This window comes from Chiloscyllium plagiosum, unplaced genomic scaffold (genome assembly GCF_037043375.1).
Source record: "Chiloscyllium plagiosum isolate Xiang-an unplaced genomic scaffold, Cpla_swu_hap1 HiC_scaffold_41, whole genome shotgun sequence".
NCBI lineage: Eukaryota > Metazoa > Chordata > Chondrichthyes > Orectolobiformes > Hemiscylliidae > Chiloscyllium > Chiloscyllium plagiosum.
The window spans coordinates 1,574,520-1,600,288 of NW_028270179.1; the positions used below are offsets into that span (position 1 = coordinate 1,574,520).

General features: G+C 41.7%; 1 non-coding gene across 1 annotated transcript; it reads left to right on the top strand.

The window, feature by feature from the left end:
* Window positions 1-5,424: 5,424 nt before the first annotated feature.
* On the top strand, window positions 5,425-5,506 carry trnal-uaa (transfer RNA leucine (anticodon UAA)). Its single transcript has one exon. It is a non-coding gene; the product is annotated as a tRNA-Leu (tRNA).
* The last annotated feature ends 20,263 nt before the right edge of the window (window positions 5,507-25,769 follow it).

The window sequence follows — 25,769 nt, forward strand, 5'->3', positions numbered from 1 at the left end:
TACCAGAGAAAGTGCAGAACTTGACCTACTCTTGGGAAATAAGGCATGGCAGGTGACTAAGTTGTCAGTGGGGGTACACTTTGGGATCAGCGACCATAGTTCTGTTGGTTTAAAACAGTAATAGAAAAGGATCAACCAGATCAAACAGTTGGAATTGTAATTTGGAGGAAGGCTAATTTTGTCGGCATTAAGCAAGAATTTAAAAAGCTGATTGGGTCGCAGGTACCGGGATGGGTGCAAAATGGGAAGTCTTCAGAAATGAGAAAACGGGAGTCCAAAAACAGTATATTCCTGTTAGGTTGAAAGAAAAGGCCGGTAGGTGTCGGGAATGCTGGGTGACTAGAGACATTGAGGGTTTAGTGAAGAAAAAGAAGGAAGCAGGCATCACATACAGACAGTAGCGATCGAGTGAATCCAGGAAAGAGTACAAAGGCAGCAGGAGTATACTTGAGAGGGAAATCAGAATGGCAAAAAGGGGACATGAGATTGGTTTGTCAAATAGAGTTTACGAGAATCCAAAAGGTTTTTATAAATACATTAATGAAGAAAGCGTAACTATGGAGCGAACTGGGCCACACAAAAATCAGCAAGGCAGCCTTAGTGTGGAGCTGAAGGATATTGGAAAGATAGCAAACGACTATTTGCATCCGTGTTTATTGTGTAGAAGGACATGGACGATACAGAATGTGGCTGAATAGATGGCGACATCATGAAAAATGTCCATATTACAGAGGACGAACTGCTGGATATTTTGAAACGCATGAAGTTGAACAAATCCCCAGGACCTGATTAGGTGTACACCAGAGCTCTGTGGGAAGCTACGGAAGTGACTACTGTGCCCCTTGCTGAGATATTTGTATTATCGATGCGCACAGGTGAGGTGCCAGAAGAAGACTGGCAGTGAGCGAACGTGGCGCCATGTTTGAAAGGTGGTAAGGACAAGCCAGAGAACTACAAACCAGATAGGCTTACATCGCTGGTGGGCAAATTGTTGGAGGGAACCCTGAGGGACAGGATTTACACATATTGGAAAGGCAAGGACTTATTTGGGATATTCGACATTGCTTTGTCCTTGGTAAATCATGTCTCACAAATATGATTGAGTTTTTGTGAAGATGTAATGAGGAGGATCGATGAGGGCAGAGCGGTGGACGCGATCTCTCTGTACTTAAATAAGGCATTCGACAAGGTTTCCCACAGGACACTGGTCAGCAAAGTTAAATCTCATGGAATGCAGGGAGAACTAGCCATTTAGTACAGGACTGGCTGGAAGATAAAGAAAGAGGGTGGTGGTGGAGAGTTGTTTTTCTGACTGGAGGCCTGTGATCAGTGATGTGCCACAAGACACGCCTGCTGGGTCCATTACATTTCGTCATTGAGGTAAATGATTTCGAAATTTAAACAGGAGCTATAGTTACTAAGTTTGCAGATGATACCAAAAGTGGGAGTGTAGTGGATAGTGAAGAAGGTTCCGTCAGATTGCAAAGTGATCTTGATCAGATGGGCCAATGGAATGAGGAGTGGCAGTGGAGTTAACTTAGAGAAATGTGAAATGCTACATTTTGAGAAAGCAAATCTTAGCAGGACTTCTACACTTAATGGTAAGTTCCTAGGGAGTTTTGCTGAACAAACAGACCATGGAGTGCAGGTTCAGAGCTCTTTGATTGTAGAGTTGAAAGTAGGAGAGTGAAGATGGAGTTTGGTATGCTTTCCTTTATGGGTCAGGGCACTGAGAACAGGAAGTGAGAGGTCATGTCGCTGCTGGACAGGATGTTGGGTAGGCCATTTTTGGTATGTTGCGTGCAATTCTGGTCTCCTTCCTATCTGAAGGATCTTGTGAAACTTGTAAAGGTTCAGAAAATATTTATAAGTCGATTATAAATATATACAAGTATTGGAGAGTTAGAGCTAGAGGGGGAGGCTGAAAGGTTGGGGCTGGTATCTCTGGAGAATCGAATGCTGAGGGATGTCCTCATAGAGCCTTATAAAATCATGAGGGTCATGGATAGGACAAGTAGACAAATAAGTTTCCCTGTGTTGGGAGGAGTCCGGAACTAGATGCCATCGTTCTAGGTTGAGAGGTTAAAGATATAAAAGGGGCCGAATGGGTAACATTCTTCACGGAGTGGGTGGTGCGTGTATGTAATGAGCTGACAGAGGAAGTGGTGGAGGCACGTATAATTGCAACATTTAAAAGGGATCTGGATGGGTATGTGAATAGGGATCTGGGCCAAGTGCTGGCAAACGGAATTAGATTAGGTTGAGATATCTGGTCGGCATGGACTAGATGATCCGAAGTGTCAATTTCCGTGCTGTACATCTCTATGACTATCAAAATTATGAGGTTTTTAAGGTTATATCTGAACGTCTCAAACATGATTTGAAACGCTTTCTTACAGGTCATTCATCGATAAATAAGGATTTGATTGGAATGGCATCTCCAAAGTAAATATGTGTAAAATCTCCAAGCTCTTGTCAGTATTTACTCAACCATATATGGCCAGATCACAGACATGCAGAAGAAAACAATTGGTGTATGAATTCATGAATTAACATGACATGAATAAAAATATCAACAAATCAAGTCATATGAAACGTGTCACTTCCATTGATCTTATAAATTGAGAGAACTTCTCATTCCATACGAGATGCCTTCCGAGATGTGGAGCAAGGTTATTACTGTTGATTTCTGTATCCGTGGACAAGATTTCCTTCTGATGAATATTTCACTCAATTCTCCCCTTTGTAAGAAATCAGATCGGACGTGTGCATGGGTTGTTGTCACATTGACAATTGTATTCAGTGTGTTTCATGTTAGACAGTTCACAGTGTACTAATACCCCTACAAGATATTCAGGAAACGCAATTTCCTCGTTATGTCCTATCAGTCCCCTGATCTTGCAGAATGCACTGTTCATACAGTAACGTTCATGAGTTGTCAATTGTAAAGAAACATTCCAAGACTTTCAGATAGATATGTTAATCCATGTGTTGCTGCTGTAAGCAACGTTTCACCTCACTGGCAAAATCTAATGTATGATTCAGTGATGCACTGAAGGAAGAAAATGGTACAAGATCACGATCAACATGTATGTGGACAATCAGCACAATGTGAACGAGGATTATGGTTAAAAGTTTAAGATTTTCAAACAAGTATGTGTTTGTAAAAATATCATATGTCATTGTGTGCAGTCACGGTCATGTCATATTTTAATCAGCTACAGTCAATTCCTGAAAAGAAATAAGCAACATATTCAAACTGCTTGTCATCCACCACCTGTCACAGGGATAATCATTTGGATACTGAAGTTTCCATGCCAAAAGTTGAACAGAAATTTACAACAAATGTAACACTTTTCAATTAGTACAGAGCAAACAGCACAGAACAGGGTGAAGCTACAGAGGCAAGTTGTGATAAAACTGGAAGGGCTAGATCTGGTCTTGTTATGTACCCAGCAATCCATAATCTAAACGTGGAGATAACCTATTTCAGTGAACTATTGCACATGTTATCAGAAAAAGGTTTCCATTCATAAAGGAAAAAAAGTAGGACTTTGCGACATTGAACAGACTCCATAGCAATCCCAAGAAGAGCAGCTCAGGTCGAATGGCCATGCAAAATTGTCAATAGTTTTCAGGGATGCATAGGTTTAGGTTCATTAATCAGAGGTAAATATAGGATAAGATTGCAGGGGAATGGGACTCGGTGGGATAGTCTTCGGAGGGCTGGTGTGGACTTGTTGGGCCCAATTTCCTGCTTTCACACAAAAAGAATTCTATGACTCTATGACTGTAAGTAGCAGAGGTCGTAAACTACAGTTGCGTTTGAGAGTGGTTGTTGTTTGATCTCAGCCTGAAGACACACAGAGAGAGGGGCTCTTCTCAATTCAACCAGAACTTTATATTAAAGTTTATTTGAAAAAAAACTTGATAACAATTGATTGAAATTAATATCATTCCCAATTGGCCAGTCTCAAATTTGTACAATAGCTGGAAGAGTTCTTTGTGAGAAACGGCAATTTAATTTATTGGTAAATAATGCAATGCAGCTGGAGAGTATTAAGGCTGTCAGAAGCTTTGTAGGCCCCAAGCGCTGGTGGGGAGTTATCTGGCAGGTATACTTTCAATTTGGTTGCGCCTGGGGCTGTTTATAGAGATTTCCATTATTGACTGCATTTTTTTTTGGTATGAATGTTCACATTAGGGGAATGTGTCTAACAATGGGTACCAATGTTGCAGCAACTACTGTAACGCGGATGGAAATAAAATGTTGTATTTCACTGGGGACCCCAGAGCATTATTGACTATACTGGCCCCCAAGTAAGAGGAAAACCGCACCCCAATACAACAGCTTTGGGATAGTTTCTGGCCTCTAACATACGCGGTCGTAGAATACCGAAGGAGTGAAGGAAAACGGGGCTAACGACTCCTCTTGACATTTCTGCCTACAACAGATGTTCCTTGGTTTTGGTTTTGACCTTCTCGCGTGTTACTGAAGATGCACTCATCCCGGCAAATGAATACCTTGGATTAAGAGGCCAGACATCAGGCAGTCAGCTGGTGAATTAAGTGCTATAGAATGCATGAACCGCTTAACAACATGTGAAAACCAAAAGTTAATATTATTAATTCAGTATAACGTTGGATCAATGAAAACGCCTGGAGTTTCTGGACAGCATGGAAGTGCAACTGAGTGTCGTGGAGAAAGGACTAGATTCTCTCTTTGAAAATTATAGATCTGATTTACACAGGAGATGTGTCCATTCATAAAATCACGTGAGATTCAGTCCATTTTTATCGGCCTTTTATAGCTCATCTCCTTATAGAACCTGTTTTATGAGAATAGTGAAGGGATATTTCAGCATATTTTTCAACTGATTTCGAAAAATAAACTGTGTCACAGCATAAATAAGAGTATTAGTGCAGCAGCTCAAGACCTTCAGCATGGAAACTATTTTATTTACAAGGCTAGGTATCCCAAATGACACATCACTGACTAAATGCAATCACTTTCACAGTGAATACATCATTAAAGTTGACAAGAAAAATATAAAATTAGCCGAGAGCACAAATAGTTAAATGATAGATTTTCTTCGACACACCATTTCTGGATCTCTGTTTCTCTCCCCACTTCTGTGGACCTGGAGTCTCCTGCGGGCAAAACTGGCTGTTAAAATGTGTCTGAGGGTGAAAGTGTTCAGAGCAGAATCAAGACAAATGGAACGCATGGGGTCAGAATGTAATGCAGAAAATCGATTATTGTTCAGAACAATGTCTTGACAGTGGCAGCTTCCGTACCACAAAACCAGCGATCAGTCTGAAGAGTATTCGTGCTTTTATACATGAAGTACGAGCCAATGATCTTCAAGCAGCTCGGGGCAGTCAGCATTCACAAAACCAAATATGCTGCTGTGTTGCGACAGTGGTAGCATGGCCGAGCGGTCTAAGGCGCTGGATTTAACTTCCAGTCTCTTCAGAGACGTGGGTTCGAATCCCACTGCTACCAGTTTGATTCTTCTGCACGGTATGATACCCTGCAGACATCTGGTGTGCATATGATGGGTTGAATGACTTATTTAGCAATCGGATTCTATGAGGCTCCGGAGTCACTTTAGAATAAAAACAATACTTTAAATACTCAGTGTGCATCTACAAATATTTGCCATACCCTTATGTAGATATTCCTCAGCTCTGGAAATTCTAACATATTGGCTTCACAGTGCACTCACTCTGTAAAGACACAGAGAGCTCAGGAATGAGTTAAAGAGAGGTAAATTATATTTCCGCATACTTTGCTGAATTTTGTTGTGAAGTTTCTACGTTAATCACAACGTTCCCTGATGTCTATTTTTATGAAAATTGAGAGAAAGGGGTGCTGTTGAATAGACATTTTAGTGAAATAACGACACTGACTCTGAGCAACAGGCTCTTAAATGGGAAATAGCGCCGAAAATATTTCGGGATTCAAAAGGAAATATCATATGTAGTGAAGATAAATGTGCTTAACAAATGGTTTAACTCACCTCAGCGCCTCTGGGAGAATTGACAGGTATAGATCCCAGTTTCCGTCACCTGACCCACATCAACAAACTAAGCGAACGCTAAATGATGGTCTATATCTCAGATAAACCAGCTTTCTATTGCACAGTTTAAATTTCACGAATCCTTGCAGTTGATTCTCAGATAACTTCAATGGGTGCATTTCCGAAGGGAACACCCCTCCAGATCAGATTCTCACAGACGAATTTAAAGTTCATCAAAAGCCTGGCAGCTAACTGACAATCTGGATCAATGCATGTCTTGTCAACAGGAAGACGTTGACTTGTCAGATTCACATTGTCCAGTTTAAATGCATTAAGCCTGATATATAAATCTCAATCTGCATCCTTGGTTGCGTTCCCCACAGGCATGTACTGACAAATGAGGATCACAGCTCATAGTTTGAACGTAATCAAACTTGATACTTTAGTGTCATTTCGCATCAATAGTTTAATTTTCGACAGGCGCACCCAGACTAATCAGTGGCCATGAACTAACTAATCCCTGATCGGCTGTCATGCAGAATAAACGTGATTTTCCCAACTCAGTTCATATTCGTGCGAAATGGCCTGATGAGTGCAAGGCAAAACAACTTCGAGAAAATCCGAATTTCCTTTCAACGAGAAGCCTGGTTAGACTGCATAGCAGGTTACTACACGGCAATTCCTGGAGCAACCAGGAGTTAATGGAGACGTAAGGAAAATCAGTGGAGGAAAGTTATGATAGTGACGATTCAGATTCTAATACCTCAGCTCGTGTTGAGAAGAACATGATCTGTATTAAGGCTGCATTGTGCCCAAAATCTATTATTTCCCCTGACTTTCACCAAAATCGGCTTCTTAGAATCATAAGCTGGAGGAGCAGAATAAGGTCACTCATTCTGTCTAGACTGTTCCACCGTTCAGTGAGATTGTGTTTGAATCCAATCTCCCACAAAATCACTTTCTTGCCCAATTCCAAAAACCCTCGATTCGGTTCCTGATTAAAAGTCTGTCTATCCCACCTTTGAATACACTTGATGACTCAATCGCAGCAGCCCTCTGCAGTGAAGAATTCTACAGAATCACGAGCTTATGAGAAAAACTATTTCTCCTTATCTCTGCCTGAAATGCATACCACCTTCTAGTAAGGCTATGCCCTACGGTACCAGCCTGTCCCACACACTCTCCACACGTAGCCTGTCATTTCAGCTAAGAATCTTGGAAACTTCATTAAAGGTGACACCCATTCTTCTATATTTGCACGTGTACAAAACCAAACTACCCAACCAATTCTATGAGGAAATATCCTCTTGTTGTTGCGTATCTTGTGGGACATTTCCCTATCGAATGATGAGACTGATATTGATGATGTTTTCTTAAAGTTTGGGTGCAGGGATTAAACAAGTATCAAATAACAAACGAAGATGCAGAGGTGAAAGATTCAACATGTTATCATGGAGAGAGCTGTCCTGATCTGAAGCTTCCTCGCTGAAATTGAATATGACACAATCTCTTCCAAAATTCAATCTTTGAGATGGAAAGGAAGAAATCATAGATTTTTTGGTGTCCAATAAAATGGGAATTGAAATGAAAGGATGCAAATTTCAATATATATGCCAAGTACCTGATGAGCTGAATGGCAGACGACAGACCCGTCGTATGAAGTGAGTCTGTGATCATTGGAAAAGCGTGTATGAGAGAGAATCAGAAAAAAATGGCACAATGAATACAGACGGTGAGACACTGAGAAGGGAGATGGAAGAAAAGGATATCGATTTGAAAATGGGAAATTAACAACAATTTGTGAAAAGAGCTGGACCCTGGTGGTGAGCGGATTTTATGATTATTGAGGGAGTAGAACGCAGTGATGAGAATTTTAAATTCGAGACCTCACCTGGATGTCACCTCATGATTGACGTGAACACAGGAGTCATATGATGACAGGACTTGATATGTGCTAATGAGTGACTGACAACCATGGAATTTGATGGAAGCGTATATCTTTGGACTTTACCTGGGAAACGTTTGGACAAGCAGAGTGTGGATTTAACAAAGTTAACAATGGGTTTTGACGTTGCAATGAGTTTAGGAGGATTGGAATTGGAGACAATGATGGAAATGGCTGGAGGCAAAGTTGGTTGAAATCGTAGTCTTGACATGTGCCAATAATGCGATTGTTTACAGTTGCAGTTCAGGACGATGTTCTGTGGGTATTGTGAGAAACAAAAGCTCACTCACTTTAATAATTTCAGTCCGAGACCAAATATCTGAATCCGAGTCGTTTATTTCTACACTTGCAAGTGGGTGCCTTGTCTAATTGCTAGGTAAGGCAATGACAAATGCACAGTAAACCCCAACAAACTCTCGCAATTTATACAGTTTTTTCCCATATGTTTTCCTTATTCCATTGTTTCTTCCCTGCTTCTCTTACGTCATTCATTTCTTTAAGACTGATCCCGCAACTTCTGTTTATCCGGCCTTGTCAGTGACAAATGTCTGTCTCTGCTCCCATAAGGGTGTTTGACTTCATCCCATCCTTTGCTTACCATGATCTGCTCCCTCCATCTGCGCTGCCCCTCACAGCATCTTATCACTAAGCCCTTTTAATTGGGGTTTGGTCCTGTGTCTCTGTACAAGTAGGGAAATAGATGTTTTTCCTGTTTGCCCATACATCCACCATTGTTCTGTAATCATGTCTCATGCTAACATACCATTTTCTTTAACAGATTATATGTTTCCTCATTTTTGCTAAGTCAGCTCTCGTCCGAAACAATCCCAAACTAATGTGAATTCATTTACTCTGTATCAGAACTTATAATTGCAGAAATAACATTAATTCACCTATATCCCACAGTATTGAGCAGAGTGCATGCTGATGAGTGAAGAGAATGTACTGGGGTTTTCCAAAGATTTGAAAAAGGATTAGAGTGGGGCACTGACACATAGCTTCAAATCGAACATCAAATAGTACGCACTTGCCAGTGCAGAAATAGCAGAGAACATTGGAGAGACCCTCGCTAATTATCGATATTTCTGATGGATCTGAGTGTGAGATGAGAAGTGAAATTTGAACAGCTACCTGTGTCAAAAACGCGTAAAATGCACAGGGATTTGTTTCATTGACAAATGAGCTGGACGACAATGGAAATCGATTAAAAATATGGGGAATGCTATGGATGATTGAACATCGAATCTTGCTATCCTCTGCATAGTCAGTTAGTTGCTTGTTGATTTTGCTAATCAAGGGAGGTCAGATGCTTACCGACCAACACAGATAATATTGATAAAAATAAAAAGGAGAAAAGACCGTCTGCCTGGTTTTGGCAGGATTTGAGTGATTTTTGAAATCGTTGGGACTGGCTGATATGTTTTACTCTGTCTCGTTTATTGTCCACTTCAACAACTGTTGAACCTTCTGACAAAAGTAAGAAGAAATTACTGGACGAAGTGTACTGAAAAAGTATGCAATCACCCGTGACGTACAAATTATAGATGCAGGTTTGATTTTACGAACAATTTATTGCACTAAGAAGTCATGGAATCCATCATCTGAACCTGATGAATCGAACTTGCAAATTACAATTATTTCATTTTCTTTGTAATTCTTCTCTCCACACTGGCTGTCGGAGCATGAGTGGATATCATGATCAAGGGATTTTGCGATTAATATGAATAATTAATAGTCATTAATTAGATTATCATGCTCTTTATCATTGCCTTACCAAAGGGAATGTATGAATAATAAATCGGAATTTTGAGATAACGTATAAACTTAGTGCCCAAGTCCAGTTATTCAAGACTCTTGTTTGGAACAGTTGAGAAATCTTGAGTGTCATTGAACATTTAAAATTCAATGTATTACGAATTGAGGGACTGAGTGATAGATTTGGTTTATTTTGCTATTTCTGTTTGAAGAAGGTGTAAGTCTGTACATTTGAAGAATAGTAATACGGAAATCTATGTAACTATATTTTACAGTTTTATATAAATATTTCGCAGGAACACTAACCTCGGCAGTAGAGTATAGTAAGGGACAAGTGCGTTCTTGCATAAAACTTGCATTCCAGATTCAAACCCTGATTGAGACACTTACCTGCGACCCAAACAATAGCCAGAATGGATAGTAAAAATTTTCCAGAATCCGAACAAATCAATAGATCCACGATACAAAATGCATATATTTATTGTTCTCATAAGTATATCTAACCTCAGATGAAAACCATTTTCTCAATGTTAGAACGCTGGGAAGTTTTGATCCCAACTCCTTATCCATTCCCGTTATAATCTCTGAGATTGCAATCAAACCTCACCCTCTGTTGTGAGCTGCAGGTTCCGATAAATTTTGAATCTGACACAGCATTCTCCCTTGAACAATGAAAGGATACATTGGGTGGTAAATCTTTATTCAGAGAAACCGGGAATGAACCAGTGACACAATCAGATTTCTGAAGGCTTCAAATAGGTGTTTACTTAGATGGAATTTCCACTCGCTGATTTTTAAACAACAGTAAAAAAAAATCTGCCCTAATGTCTAAATGATTTACAGAAATGATCTTGAGGAAGGTATAGGTAAATTGATGAGTACGTTTGCAGATAAAAGTAAGGTTGGTGGAGCAGCCGTTGGTGAAGATAATGCTGCAGAACTTAGACACATCGGAGATTTGGCAAATGGAGTTCAAACCGAACAATTGCCAGATGATACATTTTGGAAGATCCAGTTCGAGAGTGAAATATACGTTAAATGGAAATGTCCTGCGGAAAATTGATGCATAGAGAGATCTGGGTGCTCAGGTCCAATGTATTCTGTAGGTGGCAACACAGTTTGATGGAGTGGAAAGGAAGGAATTGGACATATTTACTTTCATTGCACGCGGTATTCAGTATAAGAGTTGACAGGTCATGTACTGTTATATACGACTTTTGAGGGGCCACATATGCGTTACTCTGTACAGTTCTGATCGCCTTATTACCAAGAGGTTATGGCTGGATGGAGAGGCGTTTCGCCAGGATATTGCCTGGTATAGATGCAGCCATCAATGAAGGGCTGTTGAGTACATTACGATTATTTTCATTAAAAAGACGAAGGTTGAGGGGGTATGTGTTTGAGGCCTACACAATCAGGAGAGGTACTGACAGGGTGGATTGCAAGAAGTCCTTTCCCAATTATTAAGAGAGACGAGTTCAAAGTAAGAGACGAAATATTTCAGGGCAATACGTGTGGAAATTTCTTTACTCAGAGGGTGGTGGGTGCCAGGAAACTGTTGCCAGAGACTGTGGTAGAAGCAGGAACGATAGCACTATTTAAGATGGATCTAGACAGATGCATGAATAGCAAGGGAGCTGAGGGATACAGATCCTTCGAAATTAGGCGGCAGATTTTGCCAAATGATCTGATTCAGCGCAGGCTTAGAGGGCCGAACGGCCTGATCCTGCATTGTAGTTTTCTTTGCTATGTGTTCTTATCCGTGAAGATGTGGCCCAAGGGGAAGAAGCTGCAATAAAGATTCATTAGCTAGAAGTCAAAAAGCGATTGCCCCATCGATATGTTTCATTAGATATTCGCAGTTCATTCATTTTGATGGGTCTTTTACTGTCACCTGATCTACAATGAACGTTTGTGACAATTCCACATACACCACCTTCAACAGTGATGCCTGAGCATTACACATCAAGGCTGGATCCTATGGCAAAGCACAGTGCACGATATTCAGAATTAGTGTCTCGACTCCTTTGGTGCCAGTATAACTGTTTTCAATCGAATCTCTTCACATCAGAATGATGTCCACAACTTTCTGAAGACATTCACTGTAATTATTTCTACTCGCTCTTGGAGTATCCCCCATCTTCAACCTTTGCGTGTGTGTGATGAGGACACTCTATGTTATCTGCACACGGACACTAGCAGAGACATAATATTATGCGAAATACATCGCGTCAGTTCTGTTCAGAATAAAGCAAATGAAAATAATGAGCTCATCTGATCAGTTCCCATTTTTCTCGACCCACCTCCTTCAGTACCCTGGGATGTAGACCATCAGGTCCTTGGGACTTATCAACCTTCACATCTAACATCTCTCCAACACCAATTTCTGGCAAATATAAATTCCCTTAAGTTCAGGTCCTTCAGCCACTGTTACCTCAGGGAGATTGCTTGCGTCTTCCCCAGTGAACACAGATCTGAAGTACCAATTCAGTTCTTCTGCCATTTCTTTGTTCCCCGTAATATATTCCTCTGTTTCTGTCTTCAAGGCCCCAATTTTAGTCTTAACCATTTTCTTTGCCTTTCACATACCTAAAAAAAACTTTTACTATCCTACTTTATATAATTGGCCGGTTTATCTTCGAACCTCATTTTTTTCTCTGCATATTTCCTTCTTAGTAATCCTCTCTTGTTCTTTAAAAGCTTCCAGTCCTCCGTTTTCCCACTAATCTTTGCTATGTTATATTTTTTCTCTTTTAACTTTATATGTTTCTTAACTTCCCTCGTCAGCCACGGCCACCCATGCCTCCTCCTAGGATCTTTCTTCCTTTTTGGAATGAACTGATCCTGCAACTTCTGCATTATACACAGAAATATCCGCCATTGTTCCTCCACTGTCATCCCTGCTAAGGTATTGCACCATTGAACTTTGGCCAGCTCCTCCCTCATAGCTCCATAGTTCCCTTTATTCAACAGAAATATTGTCACTTCCGATTGTACCCTCTCCCTCTCAAATTGCAGATTGAAGCTTATTGTATTATGGTCACTACTTCCCAATGGCTCCTTCACTTCGATGTCCCTGACCAATTCTGGTTCGTTGCACAAAACCAGATCCAGAATTGCCTTCTCCCTGGTCGACTCCAGCACCAGCTGTTCTGAGAATCCATCTCCGAGGCACTCCACAAAGTCTCTTTCTTGAGATCCAATACCATCTTGATTCTCCCAGTCTACCTGCATGTTGAAATCCCCCATAACAACTGTAGTAACATCTTTGCAACAGGCCAATTTCAGCTCCTCATTTAACTTACATCCGACATCCAAACTACTGTTTGGGGGCCTGTTGATAACTCCCAAGAGGGTCTTTTTACCCTTAGTATTTCTCAGCTCTCTCCACACTGACTCTCCATCCCCTGATTCTAGGACCCCCGCTCAAGGGACTGAACATCATCCCTTACCACCATGGCAACCCCACCCACTCTGCCCGTCAGTCTGTCCTTACGATAGCACGTTCAGCCTTGAATATTCATTTCCCAGGCACTGTCCACTTGAAGCCACGTTTACATCAGACATTGAACACAGATACTGGACTGAGAAAAGATTGAAGGAATTAAGATGAAATTAATTTCTTTATTGGAACGGGGAGGGTATTCAGCCCCTCAAGCCAGTTCATTTCCTCAATAAGAACATGGCTAATCTGTGGGATAACTCTATCCCCTTGCTTTGGACCCACATCATTGATGCCCTTCCTAACTTAAAAAAAAACTATATGTCCAAGTTAAATTTAACAACTGATTGCCATTTGTTTCAGGGAATTTGAGCCGACATTAATATTTGTGTGCAGAAGTTTTTTTTTCTATTATCTCTGCTGAATTCCTTCATTCTTAGAAAGGGCCTTAATTCTTAGATTTTGATGTGGGCGTCACTGGCTGAGACCAGTAGCTGTTGCTAGTCCCTCGTTGTCTTTGTGAAGGTGGTGGCGAACCAAATTCTTAAACAGAAGTAATTGTTGTGCTGCACGTAAACCCATAATGTCCTTACAGAGACAATTCCAGGATCTTGTCACTGCTCGTTCTTGACTTCAGTTTCACTCAGTAGAAATACTATAAGTTTACCGATCCTATCTCTCCCTGTTACTATCGAGAAGCCTTTCGTTATATACCCCTTAACATTCTAAATTCCGAGTTCATAGATTTATTTGCGAGCTGATGTGTTTTTCTGCCGACGTTTTGACAAGTCGTAAGTGTACCTGCAGTGAAGCTTTAGTGGGTTGTCATGCCTGCTGTTTCTGTGCGTCAGTTTTCTGGTACTTCCGGTTATGCATCTGAAAGGTTTGTCCACGTGATCCAGTTCAATACGTTGATGGATAGAGTTTCGGTTTGAGTTGCAGGCTTTATGGAACTCTCTTGCGGTTCGCTACGTTGTTTGTGCTTGGATGGTTAGGTTGTCCCAATTGAATTTGTGTCTGTCTTTGTCTGTGTGGCTGGACATGAGACAGTGTTGGTCGTCTCTGGCGGCACGTCAATACCAGCCTTAACAGAGCACTAACACTTCACCCGAGGCGCACTAATGATCTTACCCAGCAAGAAAACACATCAGCTCAGCGAATGTATCTGCAATCTCACAAACAACCCGACAACCAATTCTTCAAAAATACTTACTTAATTCTACAGAATACAAGCATAATTTGTCTAAGCTTTCCTCATAATATATCCTCTGAAGTCCTGGGATTATTCTTGTGAACGTGAACAACATTCACTTCAAGAGCAAAATATTCTTCCAAAGGTGTGGCGCCAAACCTGCTGACTACACTTTCAGGGAGCTAATGACTTGTACCATTGTCTGAAAACTTATAATGTATTGTCTGAAAACTTCTTCAATGTTATGAGGATTTCTGCCTCGACTATCCTTACATGCTTCCTGGATTGTTGTGTTTTTCCAGCCTTCTGTCCGTGCATTTTGGATCACACCATCTTCAGATTTTTTTTTTTGGGCCTCTCGACCATCCGGACAGGCAGTGACTTGTACATTCCCAACATGCTCTGGCTAAAAGAAAATCGATATAGTATGTAAATTCTCCCATTTCCTGTAAATCTATGCTGCCCGTCATTAAGCCCTGCATCAAGGGGATCCTTTCTTGTCTTTCCTGTCTATTCCTCTAATCGTATATACACGTCAGTCATGTGTCCTCCCAATTTCCTCTGTTCAAAGAAAACCAACTTCAGTCTGCTAAATCTCAATTCATGACTAAATCTCTTCAGCACAGGCAGCATGCATGTCGTAGTACCGCAACAGTATGCTACCTCCAGTGCTATCGCATTGCTCCTATATTATGCATTCCAGAAGAGCACTCAGTACTCTTCCTGTGACATGAACAATGTTATTCAATGTTCCAGCGGAATAGTTCTCGAGGCATCACTACCAATTTAGATAACTGCTCAACCCCGTACGCACAGTCTGAGAATCAAATGGAGCCCTGATCAGTTTTATAGAAGCTCCGTCAAAAGTTGTTATTTCTACTTGGAGACCAGATTCGTGGAAGGCCGATCAATGCCTGAGGGGTGACTCTCATTCCTGATTTCACCCCTGGCTTGGAGCCTAATTTCCAATCTTGCTTATGAGAATACTTACCAGGTTCATTCAAGGGATGGGGGAATGTCCCATAAGGAGCGTTTGAGTAGATTGAACCTGTACTCATTGGAGTTTAGAAGAAGTAACTCTATTCAAATACACAAGATTGTTTCAGAACTTGTCAGGGAAACTGAAGGGATGTCATTTCCTTTGTGGGAGTGAATCCATGCTGGGAGGGCTTGATCTCATCAAAAGGAGATACCCAAAGACATGCAAAGGAAATTCTTCTCTCAGAGGATAACGAATGGAAATTTTAATCGCACGGGGAGTGGATGATGGGTCCATTCAAGGCTGTGATCGAGAAAGATTTAATCAGGAAGCGAATCGATGTTATGGGCATGAAAATCGAACTGAGGATGATCAGATCGGCCGTGATCTTATTAAGTCGCGGAGCAGTCTTGATAGCCAGTGTGACTATGGTGAGAATGTCGTCTTTGAGAGTACAGATAATACTCCAGGTGTGGCCTCACTCACACCACTCGTAATGTTAATGTGTCATCGCTCCGGCTGAATTCCCGCCCTACTGAAATAACGGCCGCTATACCATGTGCCTTACTCATGGCTTGCTGCAAAACAGGCAGTGAGAAAACTGGTGATTCACAATGAGGATACTGATTGCAAAAAGCTTTGAGAAAGAGATTTGGACAGGTTGGCGACTGGTGCCGCTTCGGAGGTAAACAGTGAAGAAAACAAAAGCAGATCATATGAAATGTTTAACCATTGGAATACAAGTGTTTGATGTTTAACCAAAAGGTCACCACTCCTCAGGACATGGGAGAGCTTGAGGAAGTCGGATCTGAGCGGTATTTCTAATCTGTAGGAAGGCCGTGAACGTTCTGTCACCAGAATTGCAGAGGAGATAGGAATCCAAATTTTAGACAGAGAAATTTTCAGTTTCAGTCAGTAGTATGGGGGTGCTGGGGGAAGGAGAGAATTAACAAATGGTGGAAAATGTAGGAGTTTCGTGACATATTTTTATTTATAAGGGTTGGAAAATTTACGCTATCGAGAGAGGCTTAATAGGCCTGGACTGAGGTGTGACCTTATAGAGGTTTATGCAATCATGCGGGACAGAGAATCATAGAGTCACAGAATGCCAACAGAATTCAAACAGACCCTTCAGCTTAATAAGTCTTAACCGACCCTCCAACGAATGTCACACGCAAACGCATCCCCTACCCGATTATCCTATATTTACCCGTGAATAAAGAACCCAACCTTCACACCTCTGAACACGATAGGCAATTTACCATGGCCAATTGATGTAACCTGCACATCTTTGGATTGTGGGAGGAAAGCATAGCAACGGGAGGAAACTCACGGAGACAGGGGATATGTAGGCAAGGACTTTCCACTGAGTTGTGGAGTCCAAAACTCGTGTGTGTAAGATTAGGATGAGAGGGGAAATATTTAAAGGGAACTAAGGGGCCTATTTGTCACAGAAAGGGTGGTGTGTGCATGGAATGAGCTGCCAGAGAAGTCGTAGAAACTGATACGATTGCAACATTTTAAACACCCATGTGTTAGCATATGAACAGCGGGTCAGGGGCTAAGTACTGACAAAGGGAAAGAGATTAATTTACAATATTTCAGCAGCGAGAGTCGAGAAAGCACGAGCCAGGCACAGCCGGGAAGCTTAGACTAAATATTAAATAATTACTTCATGAATCGTTGGCGTACAATCTTAAGAACAACGTAAGCAGACACGTCAACTGCTCGGCAAGTGAATTAGTATATTCAGGCAACAGCTAAATCTGGAACACGACATGTCTCCTGTCTGGCACCCGTCCTCCTCTCTATCCAATAAATGAAGATACTATGGGGAGGGTTGGTGAGGTAAGGTTGCATTTTTATTAACCTCTTTTGACAAATTAGAGCATAGGAGATGTAGGCACGGGCAGTTGCATGCTTTTCCTGCAGAATGTGGGAAGGAAGGGTCACCGCTCGTGTCCCTGCTGACTTCCCTGCGAGAAGTGCCCCCAAATCTAGCTCCTCACATTAGGGAACTGGATCTGCAGGGGCACCAATATCCCTGGCAGAAGATCCGCAAAAGCTCTTCAGAAGTGTTTAAATTCGTTTGCCAGAGAGATGTGAACCGCATCAAAGATCAGAGGATGGGGTAACAGATGAAATGGCAGATGCAGCGCACAGAGAGACTGTGTAGAAGGATAGGCAATTGCTAGGGCAAAGTTACAGTCAGTGTGATGATTTGAAGTGTGTCTATTTTAACACAAGAATTTTCAGAATGTGAGTGGTGAACTTAGAGCACTTATCGGTACTTGGAGCTATGATGCTGTGGCCATTATGTTGACTTAGATATCAGCAGCAGTAATGGTTTTTGAATATTCCAGGGTTGTTTCTTCAAAAGCAATAAAGATGGGGGTAAATGAGGTAGGGGAGCGGCATTCCTAATCAGGGGAACATCAGAGCTGCAGAAAGAATGGGGATGTCTGAAGAGCCTCCTCCTTCAGTGAGTTGTTTAACCACCATTCACCATCATTCACGACTGGATGTGCTGGACTGCAATTCTGCAGTTGTGGGATCGTTTGGCACTGTCTAGCAATAATTGCTTATGTTGCTTGGCATGCATGCAGGTCATTTGTTGACCTCACAAGGTTGACTCCTCATCTTCAGTTGTGCAGCTTTCTACTCCTGACATGCATTCCTGAAGTCTTCATTGAGCCAGGGCTAATTCCTCAGGATGAAAGGTAATGGCTGCCTGGGGAAAATGCCGGGCCATGAGGTGACAGGTTTTACTGGAGTATAATTGTTCGGCTGTTGTTGGCCGACAGTACTTTGCAGATTCTGAGTCTTGAATTGACAGATCTTTCTTAAGTCTGTCCCATTTCACACGGTGATAGTGGCAAACAGCACAATCGAGGTTATTTTCAAAGTGATGCTTGTTCTCATCAGATATGGAAGATGAAACGTGCCCTCATTAATCAACGATGGGGATTTTTCCATGGCATCAAAAGAACCCTTAGTAACTCGCCCATTGTTTTTACATCCTTGAGATTAATCCAGTGGGTTATTACAAGCTGGAGGCTGATCTCTCCTCAGGGAGACCAGAGCAGTCAAAAGGTCTGGAGATGGACACAATTCACAGAAATACTTCCATCTCAGGGATATGAAGGGAAACATGTCTCTGCTCACCTTGGACAGGCGATTGGTCAGTTATGTATTTATCCCTCACACGCACCTCACCAGCCACAACACTCCACACAGTCTCTCAGAGGTGAACAAAGTCTGCGTTGTCTGACAGTTTAGTCAGGAAAGTGTCCAGCATCTCATTGTGCACTCATGTGTTCGCTGCAACACACAAGCTGCAAACTGTTGGCTGTCAAAATATCAGATGGTACGTTTTAAAGGCGCTGCTTTTCTATGGATGCAGAAACACAATGTCGATTTTGCAAACAGGGTCCAACACTGTAGACGTTGGCTTGCCAGAGACAGCACACACTTTGCAAACTGCGGAATGTCCTAATAGCAGTTGCCAATCAGTTCAGACATTGAATTAATGCATTTGTTTTATTTTCTTTTTGTACACTATAACAGGTTGTGCACTTATAGCGACTGACAGGGCGATGAAACCGGGTGAGCGCCAGGCTTGAGGTGGTTATATTGCCCAGATAAACATCGCAATGTCCTTTCAGCTGTTCGGAATGTTTCTGCCGAAACTTTCACAACCATAAGTTGATCTGTCACCTGGTGTCAATGTCAGTGGCTGGCAGGCAGAATGTTATTTACACAAAGACTAGTACACGGAATCTCCATTTCAGCATAGAGCCCATCCCAGAAATTCTGCATATTTTGTCCCCGAGCAATACGTCTGAAGACATCAGCTGCTGTGTCAACAACCCTTACCGTGAACACCGAGTTAAAAGGTTTTAAAGTGTGGAGCCATTCTTCCCACAGTCCTGATTTTCTTAACCAAGCTTTTCTTTTAATTTGACTCCAGAATTAAAAGTTGCAGCAAAATAAAAAAATATCATCTTTACGGAAGCGAGAGAACGAACGAAATGAATGCAATAATGAACAGATTCTAAGAGCTGAAAGAGTGAGAATGAGTGACACAGAGAGCAAGATTTAAAAAAAAACCTCGGTAGTGAGGAGGCACAGAAAAACAGATACTGGGAATGAGAGAGATAAAAAAGAAAGAGTCAGCCAGAGAGAGAGAGAGAGAGAGAGAGAGAGAGCGAGAGAGATGGAGAAACTGGAGGTTGGACAAAAAAAATTGTGGGGAAACAGAGAAAAACATACAGAGAGATGAAGCAAGAATAGAGAGCAAGAAACTGATTGAAAGTGATAGGACAGTAGACAGAGTGAGGGGGAAAGACTGACAATTTGAGATGGAGCAGACATATAAATTGAAGTGCAAGGAAGAGCAGACCGACAATTAAGTTTTCCTCGTTACAAGATGTCCAGCAAAGATGGTCAATGAAGGAAAGGAGGAGCGGAAACAGTCATAATAAAGAATGGCATTTTCGTGCAGGGAGGAAAGGAAGTTTCAGACTGTTCAAGGATGGAAGTAATCTGAGAAGATCGAAGGAACAAGAAAGAAACAATTATTGTTTTGTGATTTGTAGATACTGGTGTTGGACTAAGGTGCACAATGTTAAAAATCACACATCACCAAGTTACAGTTCGACAGGTTTATTACGAACCACTCCGAAATCTATTGCTTCCCAATAAACCTATTGGACGATAACCTGGTGTTGTATGATTTTGAACTTCATAGTTCCATATATTTTTTTTTTAAATGAGCAGGACTAGCCCATTTGGTCCGTCGAGACTGCTCCACCATTCAGTAAGATCATGGCTAATCTGCCTATCATATCAGCTCCTCCTTCCTCCAGAACCCTTTATTCCCCTACCTTGAGGAAACACTCATCCAACTGTGTCTTGAACATATTTAAAGAAGGTACCTCTACTGCCTCTTGCGTTAGAATATTCCATGGGATCCTACTCTCTGGTAAAATCATTTTCTCCTCATCTCTGCTTTATGTCTGCTCCACCTAATCTTGAAGGCCATGTCCCTGAGTCTTAGTCTTATCCAAGAGAGCGAACAACTCGCCTGTTTCTATCTTATTTTCTCCTTTCGTAATATTGTATGTCTCGATAAGAATGCCACCCATTATTCTAAATTCTAGAGAGAATACTCCATGTGGCTCAACCTTTGCTCATGGGGAGGCGATGCAGAGGAGGCTCATCCTATGCCAGATATCCTTCCTCTAGTAAGAAGTCCAGAATTGCACATAATATGCAGCTGCCACCTCACCAATAACATTAACAATTACAGCAGAACGTCCTTGCCAATTAAACACGTCCACACAATTGTAGGAAGGATGCAGGGGAATTTAAATAAAGAGGCCGGCGGGGGATTAGAAAAAGATCCCGACGGTATAATCTTGTAATTATGTGTACAATCATTGCCCACTCCAGAAATAATGGGTGCGCTGTTAGATTTGGTTTTGGGTTTGTTTGACCAAGTGAATCAAATGTGATCACATTTAGGAGATAGTGATTATTGCATTGGGAGGTTCAGGCTGAAAACGACAATGCCCGTTTGAGAATATGACTTTTTCGAGAGATGTCTTGAATGGGGCAGGAACAGAGGGGGAGTGGAAAAATTGCAACGAGTGTTTCATAGTCTATTCTAAAATAAAGCAATGGGCTACATTTAAAAACAGGATGATATATATGTCGGATCAACACTTACTTACGTAAGCTGAAAGTTTAAGACAAACTAATGTAGGGCGCCTGCGTTGAGAAGGGAAAAAGGATAATGAAAGAAATGTGCAGGGATGACAATTGTTCCACAGGGAATACAAATGAAAACTAAGTGGAAGACAGACGATTCAAGGTAATTGACAAAAACAAAGTCGAGAAACGACGGGGAAATATGAGAAAAGACTCACAGCTGACAAACGGTGCCCTAAAATATTCCAAATGCAACTGTCAAGAATTGCAAACAGACAAACTGGAGATAATTAGAGACAAAACCGCGTGGAAACAGAGAACAGACTTTTTTTCAAATCATGGATAGCGATGATGGGAAAGATCATGTAGCAGTAAACTTCGCAAGAGACACCATGATAGGCAAGGATAGATGTTGTGAAAAATACACAAAGAGGTTGTATCTTCGCAAAGGCAGTTTTAAAGAAATGGGTGGAAATCCAGGAGCTGGATCATAAGGTGGCAAAATGTCAAGTTGATCTGTTAAGTAAGTAATGTTAATAATAAGTTCAAATAATATTACAAAAAAGCTACTGCAAAATTCAGAGTTGGAGGGATTTACATGTTTAGGTGCAGGAATTGCGAGTATTAATGCATAAACATAGAGAAAAAGAAGGAAACTGATTGAGTGGTTTCCGTTATGATGATCAAGGTTAAACATAAATCTCATGCTTCAGTTATGCAGGGTGATGGAGAGACACACAGCAGTTTCCCTGATTGATGCCTAAAATGAGTTGGCTGCTTGATTAGGAAGTTCCGACATAATGGATGTGCTCCCACAACATTTGTGAAGAGTGACGGGATTGGGTTTGAAGTGAATACTCCGAACTGTCTGAGCAACGCAAGCGTTGGTAGGGTCTACTCCTGGTTTGGGTCAGCCGCGATCAAGAGGAGCAGTCATTTAAAATTAGTGGCGTGGAACAGTCACCCTTTCAGGGCGGAGATGAGAATTCTCTGTCTTTGTCTGTCTCTCTCTCAGTTGCGCCCGTGAGTTTTTACTGGCTCCAAATTCTCTGCAGAAATTCGTTCAAGGTTCATTACAAAGCACGCTAGCATTTCCATGTATAAGGACAAGGATAGCGGAAAATCAAATAAACAGGCAGATAATTGAAGAATACAAAGAAGGCTCAGGCAGATGACATTCGTTGTATGGTGACGTTATGTTTGGCGGAGAGGTTTGAACCGAAGGGCCTGTAACTATGAAATACGTTTCCATGTTCTACAGGATCTTCAATGGCTCAACACTGAAGCATTACACATATGTTTAACCTTTATCATCAAAACAGATCACTCACCGCCTTTAAAATGGTTGAAACTGAGGAGAATAACAATTTTTGGCAAAGCCCCCGTCTCACGAGTGAATCAAAAGAAAAATAACGTAATTGCGCTGAACGTTGCACTGCGTCAGGAACGCTGTTTCTCTTCGACTTATTGCCCAAAGCCACAGGTGCTTCACTGAGTCTGTAGTCAATTTTGAGTTCTTCTAGGTGCAGTCCTCCCGGACTGTGGGCTGAGGTTGCCATCATCTCGTTTTGGTTCCAGCAAAGCAGTGGTCAAGCGCAATGCAACAGCTTTCGATGTGTAACTAGTGAATCTGAGTGCAATTGCTTTGGAGCAACAAGATGTCAACGAAACACTGCCGTTTAGACTCATGGAGTCATATAGCACAGAAACAGACTCTATAGTTCAGCTGATCCATGTGATGCAAGTTTCCAAAACTAAACTAGTCTCGTTTGGTTGCGTTTAGTTCTCGTCACTTTCAAAAATTTCTATTCATGTATTGCTCCAAATACATTTTAGATATTGAAACAACCTGCATCTACCATTTCCTCTGCCAGGTCATTGCACAAAGAACTACTCCCTTTAAAATCTTTCTTCTCGCACGGTAAAATTACGTCATTTACTTTAATGTCCCCAAAAATAGGAAAACGGCATTTGTGATTCAACTTGTATTTGCACATTGTGATTTTATAACGCTCCGTAAGGTCGACCTTCTGACTCCTGCATTTCAGTGGGAAATTGTCACATCATCCAGCATCCTCCTTTAACTCAAAGCCTCCAATCCTGAAAAGGTCCTTGTCAATCATTTCTGCATGCTCTTCAATTTAATAAAATCCTTTCTATGACAGGGCGATCAGAACTGTACTTGGTACTCCAAAAGTGGCCTCATCAACATTCTCTCCAACTGTAACATGACTTTCGACACTCAATGGTCAGACCAATGAACTCAAGCCATTTGAACGCTTTCTCCAACAACCTGACGACCTGAGACGCATGTTTCAAAGAACTATGCATCTGAACGCTTATATCACTCTGCTCGATGGTCCCAGCCATGAGATGTATTAGTCTTCCTCTTCTTGCCTCATCAAAGTGTAATATCTCAAAGTTTAGCGTCATGTACTCATAGCTCTGTTTAGCACCGAAACAGGCTCTTCAGTCAAACTCATCCATGCCATGCTGATCAGATGTCCGAAATTAATCAAGACCCATTTGCCATCATTTGGCCTGCATGCCTCTAAATCCTTCCTGTTCATATCCCCATTCAGATGCCTTTCAGTGTTGTCATTGCACCAACCTCCGTCACATCGTCATGCCCGCACCATACTCTGCAGAGAACAGTTACCCCTTAGGTCCACTTTAAATATTTGCTTTCTCAGTTTAAACCTATACCCTCTAGTTTCGTATTCCGCTACCCTGACTCTTCGGCCGACCCATGCCCCTCATGTTTTTAAAAGGTGAATAAAACCCTCAGTTCTGATGCTCTGGAGAAAATGTTCCAAGCCTATTTAGCCTCTCCGTACAGATGAAACGTTCCAAAACTGGCAGTATTCTTACAAATACTTTCTGAATCCTTTTCAAGTTTAAACACTTTCTTCCGATAGCAAGGAGACCGGAATTGAATGTAGGATTGCAGACGTCGCCTCAAGAATGCCACATATAGCAGGAACATGGCCTCCCATCTCCTGTACTCAATGCACTGACCATTAAAGGCAAGCAAACCAAACGTCTTTTTCATTTCTTTACTACATTCATCTCCGCCTTCGTAGAGCTATGAGTTTGCAGTTCAAGAGTCCTTTGCTGGGCAATACTCCCCTGGATCTTATCTTTAAGTGTAAAAGTCCTAACCTGATTTGGTTTTCTCAAAATGTAGCACTTCACAGTTACGTGGATTGAACTCCATCTTCCACTGCTCAGCCCGTGGGCGAAAATTGAGCATGATACATTTGTCATCATATAATATATTCCACACTGTCGCATCTGCCAATAAAGTTGATGTCATCTGTAAATTTGCGAAACATGCTTCTTATCGCTTCTTATATTCTTCTACAAATAAAGAACAACAGTGGAGCAAAAATAAAAAAAAATGTGGAGAACTGCTACTCACAGGCCTCCAGTCTGACAATCAACCCTAATTTTGTATCGAAGAGGCGGGGTCTCCCTGAAACCGACGACATCGAGCTTCACTGATCCATCTGTAGTGCGGAAACGTGTTAAAGGCTTTACTAAGGTCCATGTAGACAACCTGTCTTCCACGTCCACAATGAAATCTGCAAGTGTGAAGCAGAAATAAGATGAGGAAATGAGGCAGACTTCATTGCAACGAGCTTTATTCAGATTGGTCACGAGGTTGTGTGCACACGTTCATTCAGATTGATGGAAAAACACACAGCTGTCATCGCTAGCAATGGAGTTTAATGTAAGACCGTCCTCTTCACCGTAAAAAGTAAGGTTCCCGAACAGGACAAAACTTGGAACAACAGACATTCTCTAAGCATTTCCATGGCATTTGTCTTCATTTGAGGAATACCAGCCTTGTCTGCACAAGGTGCCTTTGTGTCTTTCACAAGCTGCAAATAAAAAAAAATAGGGAAAGCAGACTCTTCGATACCTCTGGTCAGGCCTCGCCTTGACAAGGCTTGTAAAGAAAGTAAACATAACCGGCTGGTCAATGGGCATTCTGACAAAGCGTCACAGAGGTGGGTTCCAGGGATGCTCGGTCTGAGGCAATCAAATCTTGGTTTCTGTAAAACACAGCTGCATTTTGCGCATCAGCAGGCAGTCGGGGCAGCCCACTGAAGTAGTTGCTGGAATACATCTTTTAATGAAGTTTCCGAGACACTCATGAATGGGATGAGGGAGGGAATTTCACAAATCTCGCCCCAGACAGTTGTATGCCTACAAATACATGGTTACTACTCAGTAAGTCTTGAACTGCAGGTGAAATGAAGTGTTAGATGACTGCAGATAACCTGAAGGTACGTTGGTTTTGAAGTTAGCATGCTGCCTCAGGACCAAGTTCAACTTCATTTTCCGATGGCTGAGTATGTAGATTTACAGGTTCTCACTGCGTCTGCGTTTGTTTCAGTTGTGTCCTCCCACAGAACAACGATGTGCAGAATTTGTGCACTGTACGTGGTGAGTGTAGGGTTCAGAGGATCTGGTGCTATTCTGAGTAGAATGTTGTTTGGAAGGGCCCTGCGGCCTTGTCAGACCAAATGGCCAATTTTCAGAGTGCAGGGATTCTGCGTTTGGACTGGAGCAAATTACAAGGATAGGAACGACAAAGGGAGCAGATGAAATTGCAAAAGACCGTATGATTACTCGAAAATGGCTCAGAGATACTTCATGTGGATGGGAAATGTAAAGCTACTCCTTTGTAAATAGTTCTTGTAAATGTATTTATC